At 38.8% G+C, this 8,977-nt stretch overlaps 1 pseudogene; it reads right to left on the reverse strand.

Annotated features, from left to right (window-relative positions):
* Nucleotides 1-4,517: 4,517 nt before the first annotated feature.
* LOC125851407 (uncharacterized) overlaps nucleotides 4,518-8,977 on the reverse strand; it is an 11,557-nt pseudogene continuing 7,097 nt past the window's right edge.

The raw sequence follows: 8,977 nt of genomic DNA on the forward strand, positions 1-8,977 counted from the left end.
TTTTTCTCTATTCTTGCATAATATATGTGGTGTAGTATGACATGGTTATATGAGGTGTATATGACTTTGTATCGTACATTGGAGATAACGATTGCAAATAGGTGGTAATATCAAGGAACTAAACTAAATTTTTAGGTCAAAGGGATCCCTCAAACAAAGTTCATGAATAAAGAAATGGCTCGAGTAGAACTTCGCCCTTTTGAAAGGCTTAAATTGTCCCATACCTTGTGGATAAGCCTATGAGTGTACAACATGGTAAGAATAGTGTGTTATGAGGTATTACAATAGCACAAGGGTCGTATGTTAAATTTTGAAGTCAAGAAAATTAGTGAAACTTAGTCGGCAAAAGTTATCGAAGTTTCTCTAATAATATTCTCTTAACTTTGGGTCAAATGTCTTGGATGTTTTCTCCCAATATATAAAGAGTTAGAAGGCCTATTACCCATTAAATCGAAGGCCTACGAGTCTAGTTTGCAATGCACAAAACCCCATATATCACCCATTAAATCGAAGGCATACGAGTCTAGTTTGCAATGTACAAAACCCCATATCCAACCGACATCAAAGTAAAAATTTATGAGGGTTTTACTATGGACTGCCGGGGCAGAATCCGGGTCGGGTCAAAATGTGGTATGTCGACTTACTCAACGTTTTAAGCCACAAAAACATTTCTTTTCACTCCCTAACCAAAAAGTAAGCTTAAGAGATGGCTCTAATGGAGTTCTTGCATGATGAATGTTAGTTTTTGATGATTTCTACAATTAAAGTTACCCCCGTGCCTAGAAACGTGATCTCTACATGTGTCAATCATTTCCCCCTTCTATTAGCTGCGTTTAGAGCTAGTTTTTGAAGATATAAATTTGTAGATATTGGTGTTTCTTCAAGGTTTACACTTGGTTAACTAAGGTAATCATCTCGGGTCTCTTTTACGATTGTTTTTATGAAGTTCTATGGACATTTCGTCAAGTTGAGGCCATTTGGCAAATCTGCCGATTTAAGATCAATTATGAACTGTTTATAGGTGCGTACTAGCTGTTTATATATAGTGTGTGCGAAGCTTAGGACGTAGGAAAAAATTTAGTGAAGAAGCTAAGGTCATTCGAGCGTTCATCGGAAAGGTATGTTAAGGCTAAGCTACGTCCCTAATTTTAGCACCACTCCTGGGAAATTCCTAAAACGCTGAATATGATATTTTGCTATTCTCTTGCTAGAAAGACCTTCAGTGCAAGGCATTGGGATCTCATCTTAAATATTTTCATGATTCTATTATTTTAATATTCCACTCGTTCGGATAAATAGAGTATTCGACATCTATATGTCATTTTATCGGTTTCCTTGATTTTATGTCTGCATGTATGAATTCTTATTCTTCTTTGGGTGATGTGACATAAACTATCACGAGAGACCTTTATTACTTTTAACCAGCCCTCTTTCCTCATAAAAGTTATTATGAAAAATCATTAAAGTAACTCACGGTCCTCAAAACTCTCTACTATAACTTAAATCTTTAAACTATTAGAACACTTGGTTTTTGAAATACTTCTTTTATAAATTATCTAGGAACCACGTTAGGAACTAAGTAAATCACATTAAACTTGTAATGAATATGCAAGGTTAGGTTATCTTTCTAAAATTTGAGTTAACTTTTCAAGCTTATTTGGAAGAACATATGAGGTTCAATGAGATGGTTACAAGTTATACGAAAGCGATTATGGGGTTATGAGAATGTCATGCCCCGAGCCTTCACCCTGGACGTGGCCGGCACTCGAAGACCATTGCTGGCCCCCAAGCGAACCCTTGGCTTGGCTTTCTTAACTCAACGGAAACCTAACTCAACACAATAACTCCATGCAATGCAAGGTTATAAGACAACCTAACTGATAAAATTTGGCCAAAAAGGCAACTTGAGTCCCAAAGTAGAATATTTACATATGTACATAGATGAGAGACTCAAAACTAATTGACTGACTATCTATGAAGCCTCTAAAATACTGAGATGGATGTTGGGACAGACCCCACAAAATCCTAACAAAACAAAACTAAGAACACAAAATAACAGAGTCCTCCGGAAAACAAGAAGGCTCACCACTGACTCTGGAGTGCTCAGCTGGATCAACGGCGTGCAGGATCCTGATCTGGGGTACCTGTGTCTGCATCGTCATAAGATGCAGGCCAACTGGCATCAGTACATTGAATGTACGAGTATGCGAGCTGGAAAGCTAAACCACAACTTAAGCTTAAAAGGAATACAAAAGAGAACTTACCTTGGCTATGTTCAACTCATGAATAACTGAACTCAATATATAAAGCAATAAGACACATGCAATATATAAAACTTATAAAACTATTAAAACATGACGTCAAAATCATATTTATAATATCATAAAATACCATGCTTCCTCTCAAAGTCTACTTGTGCAATGCATGAATGAAGTCTCATACCCCCATCCATGGTAAGCAGAACCCCTCGAGGAACTATGCAATTTTCCTGTGGGAGTTTCTCTAACCGATAGCCACCACTACATGCTAAAGTAGTGATACAACATTTTACCTCACGTTGCCCGAGGACCATCCTATACCTTGCCGTGATATAGGATCTTACTTTAACTTTAACTTAGTGGATCCACTAGCTTAACTTTACGTGATCATCTAAAAAGTATGACCCGTCAAATCCCATGTTTGGCTACATGGTTCTTATGGAGAGTTGAGTTAATATGAACTCGTGTCCCCAATTTGGCGCTCAAGACTACTCCAAAAAATACTTTAGCTCATTAGCATTTTAAACACATCTTTCTTTAGTTGAGATAATTACTCAAAACTTAGCCCAAAGGCTCTTGAAAACTCTTTCTAAAAAAAAACATCTCAAAACCATATTTTAATATGATCATTGATGACTCGAGATATTCATACTGCTTAAACATTGATGGTATATCTAGAGACCATACTGTTTAAACATTGATGACATACTCGATTTGTCATACTAATCATGTTTTAGAAACTCTTAAGCAAAACTCATTTTTTCTTTAAAAGAGATAGTGCTCAAACTGCTCAAAACTCTTTTGGAAAATCTCAGTTTTCTCTCATCTTAAATGTGAAAACATTTATAAACTTCTTTGGGAATATTTAGTTCCCTAATAGCTTTTGAGAAATGCACTTGACTCTTACTCTTGGCTTAACTTGAAACTCTATACTTTTTACTTAACTTGAAACTCTATGCTATTTACTCAACCTGAAACTCTATGCCCTTTACTCAACCTGAAACTTGAGTCTTAAAAATGAAGTTAAAACGTTCAATAAAGACTCTTGAAAAGCTTTAAGACTTGCTTCTTAACTTCTAGACTTGACTTATAACTTTACTTGACTTTGATCCTACCTTTCTTGAATTGAATTATGGATTCAAGAACTATGATTTATGTTTGGAAAGACCTTATGATGTTTAGGAAAGATTTAGGACAGCCAAACTTAAGAAAAATTATGAAATTAAATTCTGAAAACAGTGGAGTCCGCGTCCTGTCCGCGACGCGGAGGAGATTTTGTTCACAGAGGGAGCAAGTCTGTTACGTAGACTTGCTCCATGCAAACTGCCCAACTTTCTCCTTCACGTTACCAACTCTAAACTCTCTTAACTTCAAAGGTTATTTCCCCAAACACTTGGGATCATTAAAACCCTTAATATACAATAGATTCAACTCGAAAATACAAACGAAAACATGTCCCAAATCAACAAGAACTTCAACAACACAATCCACAATCTTCCACCAATACAACCACAAGAATTCAACAACACATACGAACTCGGATTCGAGCAAACTCAGTGGCGTTGGAAAGATCATTCCACGGGCTTCGCAAACATAACTGAAACTACACCTAACTTATCCTGAGCTAGAAGTTATAACTGTTCAAAGTTGGCCAAAAACTCACTTTTTCCCCTACTTAACCAAATTTTCTAGATTTTTGAATTCTTTCCAAAAATGACTAAATTTCAAATTCTAAGCCTCTTCATAATTAATTCACATTGTCGGATGTTACAATATCTCCCCCTTGGGAACATTTGTCCTCGAATGAGGTTACCCTTACAAGGCTAAGGGTGTCACATCAACTCAAACACCCAACAAGCGACCATGCACGTACAACAATAACAACATGCTCATTATAATTAAAAGAGCACTAAGAAGGAAATTGATACCTTAATCTGCATTTCCTCCGGACTCAAAGAGATATGGATATCTCTTCTTCATGTCCTCTTCGGCTTCCCAAGTAGCTTCCTCAACAAATTGGATCTTCCAAACGACCTTGACTGATGCTACATCTTTCGTTCTCAACCTACGAACTTGGCGATCTAAAATCTGAAAAGGAATCTCCTCATAAGATAAGCCATCCTTGATCCTAATGCTTTCAGTCGATAGGATCACTGAAGGATCGCCTATGCACTTCTTCAACATAGAGATGTGAAATACCAGATGAACCGCTGCTAGTTCCTGCGGTAACTCCAACTCATAAGCAACATTGCCAATCCTCTTGGCTATGCGGTAAGGTCCAATATACCGGGGAATAAGTTTCCCCTTCTTACCAAACCTCATAACCCCCTTCATGGGTGAAACTTTCAAATATACCAAATCATCTATTTCAAACTCTAACGCCCTTCTCCTAACATCAGTGTAGGATTTCTGGCGACTCTGTGTCATTTTCAATCTCTCTTAAATCACTTTCACCTTCTCCATAGCTTGATGAACTAACTCTGGATCCATCAACCCTGTTTCACTAACTTCAAACCATCCAAAAAGAGATCTACATCTCCTCCCATAAAGAGTTTCATAAGGAGCCATTTGGATGCTAGAATGGTAACTATTGTTGTAAGCAACTCCATGTAAGATAGGTAATCATCTCAATTATCCTTGAAACCAATCCCACAATCCACTTTGATACCTTAAAACACCATCTCCTCCTTGTTCAAAAGCCATTATTGCTTATGAACAATTTGCCCGTAATTCCAGCAAGATATGGTCTGAGTCTTTCTCACCTTCTACTTCTGACACTAATGATAACTCAGCCCCGCTCGTCACTTATATTCCTCCTTCTGCGGAATCTATAATTCTGACTCCCAGGCGTGCCAGTCTGTGCACATCTTTTGCTAACTCTCTCTTTCCTTTCATTCTTCAATATAGGCAGTGCTACCCATAGATAACTTGCTTAAAGAATCAGTAACAACATTAACCTTACCAAGGTGATAAAGAAAACTCATGTTATAACCCTTGAGTAACTTTAACCACTCTATCTCTGTCTGAGATTAAGCTCATTCTAAGTGAACACACCCACATGAACATCATACAACAATGACGCCATATCTTCAAAGCAAAAACTACAACAACCAACTCTAGCTCAACACACTATACCCCGATTCGCCTAAACTCAACTATTGTTCTCAAATCCATTTTTGATTCAGATACCCAGTATGTACTCAAGAACCAAATACCATAACTGGGCGGTAGTCAACTTCTCCTTCCATTCCTGAAAACTTTCCTCACAAGCTTCAGACCGTTGAAACTTCACTGTTTTCCAAGTCAACTTGGTCAAATAAAACCCTTATCTACTAGATCCCTTTAACTGCTCTTTCAACTCTCTCAACTCTTTCAACTCTGCTGATGCCATTCAATATGGCAGAAAAGAGATAGGACAAGTATCTGGAATGATGTCTATGCCAAAATCTATTTCTCTCAGGAGGAATTCCGGGTAGATCATTAGAAAAAAAACTTCTGGAAACTCTCTTACAATAGGAACTAGCTGAAAAGGAGGTATCTCAACACTAGAGTCATGAACTCGAACTAAGTGATAGATACAACCCTTCGAAACTAACTTTCTCGCCTTAAGGTACGAAATGAAACGACCCTTAGGCATTGCTGAACTACTACTCCACTCTATGACTGGCTCACTAGGTTGCTCAGGTATAACATCAAAGTTCATAGCAACATAAGGAATTACAAAAGATAAACTCGCTCTGGGGTCTAGCAAAGCATAAACAACAAAGTCAAAGACTCGAATCATACCAGTGACAACATCTGGCGAATCCTCTTGCTCTTGGCAACTGTTGATTGCATAGAGGCGGTTTGCTCCTCCGTCGATAATAGAAGTAGCTCCTCTAGGTGTCGTCCTATCTGGGGAAGTAACTGACGAAGATTGGGCCTTATTGCCAAGATTTCCACTACCCTGCCTGTTCTTTGGGCACTCCTTCATGAAGTGTCCCTCTTGTACACACTTAAAGCAACCTGTCTGGCTCTGACGACACTTCCCTGGGTGGGTTCTACCACACCTAGCACATGTAGGAGCCTTACTACCCCGTAGCACCATACTACCTTGAGAATAGGCAGGTCTAGCCCTGAAACTATCGGAATCTCTATTATATCCATCTTTGTTCTTAGTTGCAGGTGCACTAGCAGATGGTGGAGCAGGTCCCTTCTGTTTCTATGGGAGGGATGACTGATTAGCATTATTCTTTTGCTGCCTGAACTCGTCCCCTACTATCTTATCCCTCTTATCCTTAGACTCTTCTCTATCCTTCAACTTATCCTCCTCATCTTGTTGTAAATGAATCATAAATCTTGCTAGGTCAATATCCCCTATCAGCATAGCTTCCTTGCCTTCCTTGCTTGACTGACGAGACAACCCAGTAACATATAAACTCATCCTGCTCCTCATGTCAGCAACCATCTCCAGAGCATGGCGGGAAAGTTGTGTGAACTTCAGATTGTACTCATGAACACTCATAGACTCTGGATTAAGGGTGAGAAACTTTTTTATCTTTGCCTCTCACAACTCATGAGGAAAGAAACGCCCTATGAGAGCACTCTTAAACACAACCCAACTCACTACTGGCGCATCATTTGCCCTATTCTGTTTCCATTGGTCGAACCAAATTCTAGCAACACCCTTCAATTGGTATGCAGCTAGTTCCACCCTCTCCGACTCAGCAACATGCATCACTTCAAATACTCTTTTAAGCTCATCAATGAAGTTCTCCGGATTCTCAGTAATACTTGAACCTGTGAAGCTTGGTGGGTTCATCCTTAAGAGTTCACGGATCCTTGAAATATCAACCACTTCCTGTCGATTATCTCTCTGCCCAATATGATAGGTGGCAACTTGACTTAACATTCGGATAGCTTCACGAAAATCAGCATATTTGGTCTCTTCTTGGGTTTGCACTTCTTGGGAACTTCGTAACTCTTGTTCTTCAATACTCCTCATAGTTGGACGACCTTTGACTGCTCTTCGTGGAGGCATAATCCTCTGAAAACACATGCAAACGCGAATTAGAAGGAAACTTTTAGAGATAAACTCTAACGCACGAGATGAGCGTGAAAGAAGTGAGAAATTTTCTTAAATGTTGCAGCCTCCCAATTATAGATGTGGCGTGCTTCATACTAATAACTAGGACTCTACAGAAACGGCTTCATAGACTCCCTAGGACTCTTGAACTCTGTGCTCTGATACCAAGTTTGTCACGCCCCGAGCCTACACCCTGGACGTGGCCGGCACTCGAAGACTATTGTTGGCCCCCAAGCGAACCCTTGGCCTGGCTTTCTTAACTCAGCGAAAACCTAACTCAATAGAATAAAACCATGCAATGCAAGGTTAAAAGACAACCTAACCGATAAAATTTGGCCAAAAAGGCAACTTGAGTCCCAAAGTAGAATATTTACATATGTACATAGATGAGAGACTCAACATTAACTGACTGACTATTTATGAAGCCTCTAATATACTGAGATAGATGTTGGGACAGACCCCGCAACATCCTAACAAAACAAAACTAAGAACACAAAATAACAGAGTCCTCCGAAAAACAAGGAGGCTCACCACTGACTTTGGAGTGCTCAGCTGGATCAACGGCGTGCAGGATGCTGATCCGGGGTACTTGTGTCTGCATCATCATAAGATGCAGGCCAACTGGCATCAGTACATTGAATGTACGAGTATGCGAGCTGGAAAGCTAAACCACAACTTAAGCTTGAAAGGAATACAAAAGAGAACTTACCTTGGCTATGTTCAACTCATGAATAACTGAACTCAATATATAAAGCAATAAGACACATGCAATATATAAAGCTTGTAAAACTATTAAAACATGACGACAAAATCATATTTATAATATCATAAAATAGCATGCTTCCTCTCAAAGTCTACTTGTGCAATGCATGAATGAAGTCCCATACCCCCATCCATAGTAAGCAGAACCCCTCGAGGAACCATGCAATTTTCCTGTGGGAGTTTCTCTAACCGATAGCCACCACTACATGCTTAAGTAGTGATACAACGTTTTACCTCACGTTGCCCGAGGACCATCCTATACCTTGCCGTGATATAGGACCTTACTTTAACTTTAACTTAGTGGATCCACTAGCTTAACTTTACGTGATCATCTAAAAAGTATGACCCGTCAGATCCCATGTTTGGCTACATGGTTCTTATGGAGAGTTGAGTTAATATGAACTCGTGTCCCCAATTCGGCGCTCAAGGCTACTCCCAAAAATACTTTAGCTCATTAGTGTTTTAAAACATCTTTCTTTAGTTGAGATAATTACTCAAAACTTAGCCCAAAGGCTCTTGAAAACTCTTTCTAAAAAAAAACATCTCAAAACCATATTTTAATATGATCATTGATGACTCGGGATATTCATACTGCTTAAACGTTGATGGTATATCTAGAGACCATACTGTTTAAACATTGATGACATACTCGATTTGTCATACTAATCATGTTTTAGAAACTCTTTCGCAAAACTTATATTTTATCAAAAAGAGATTGTACTCAATTGCTCAAAACTCTTTTGGAAATCTCAGTTTCCTCTCGTCTTGAATGTGAAAACATTTAAAAACTTCTTTGGGAATACTTAGTTCCCTAATAACTTTTGAGAAATGAACTCAACTCTTGACTCTTGACTTAACTCGAAACTCTAGACTTAACTGAAAACTCTTGACT

The sequence above is a fragment of the Solanum stenotomum genome, chromosome 1 (genome assembly GCF_019186545.1).
Source record: "Solanum stenotomum isolate F172 chromosome 1, ASM1918654v1, whole genome shotgun sequence".
In the NCBI taxonomy this organism is placed as follows: domain Eukaryota; kingdom Viridiplantae; phylum Streptophyta; class Magnoliopsida; order Solanales; family Solanaceae; genus Solanum; species Solanum stenotomum.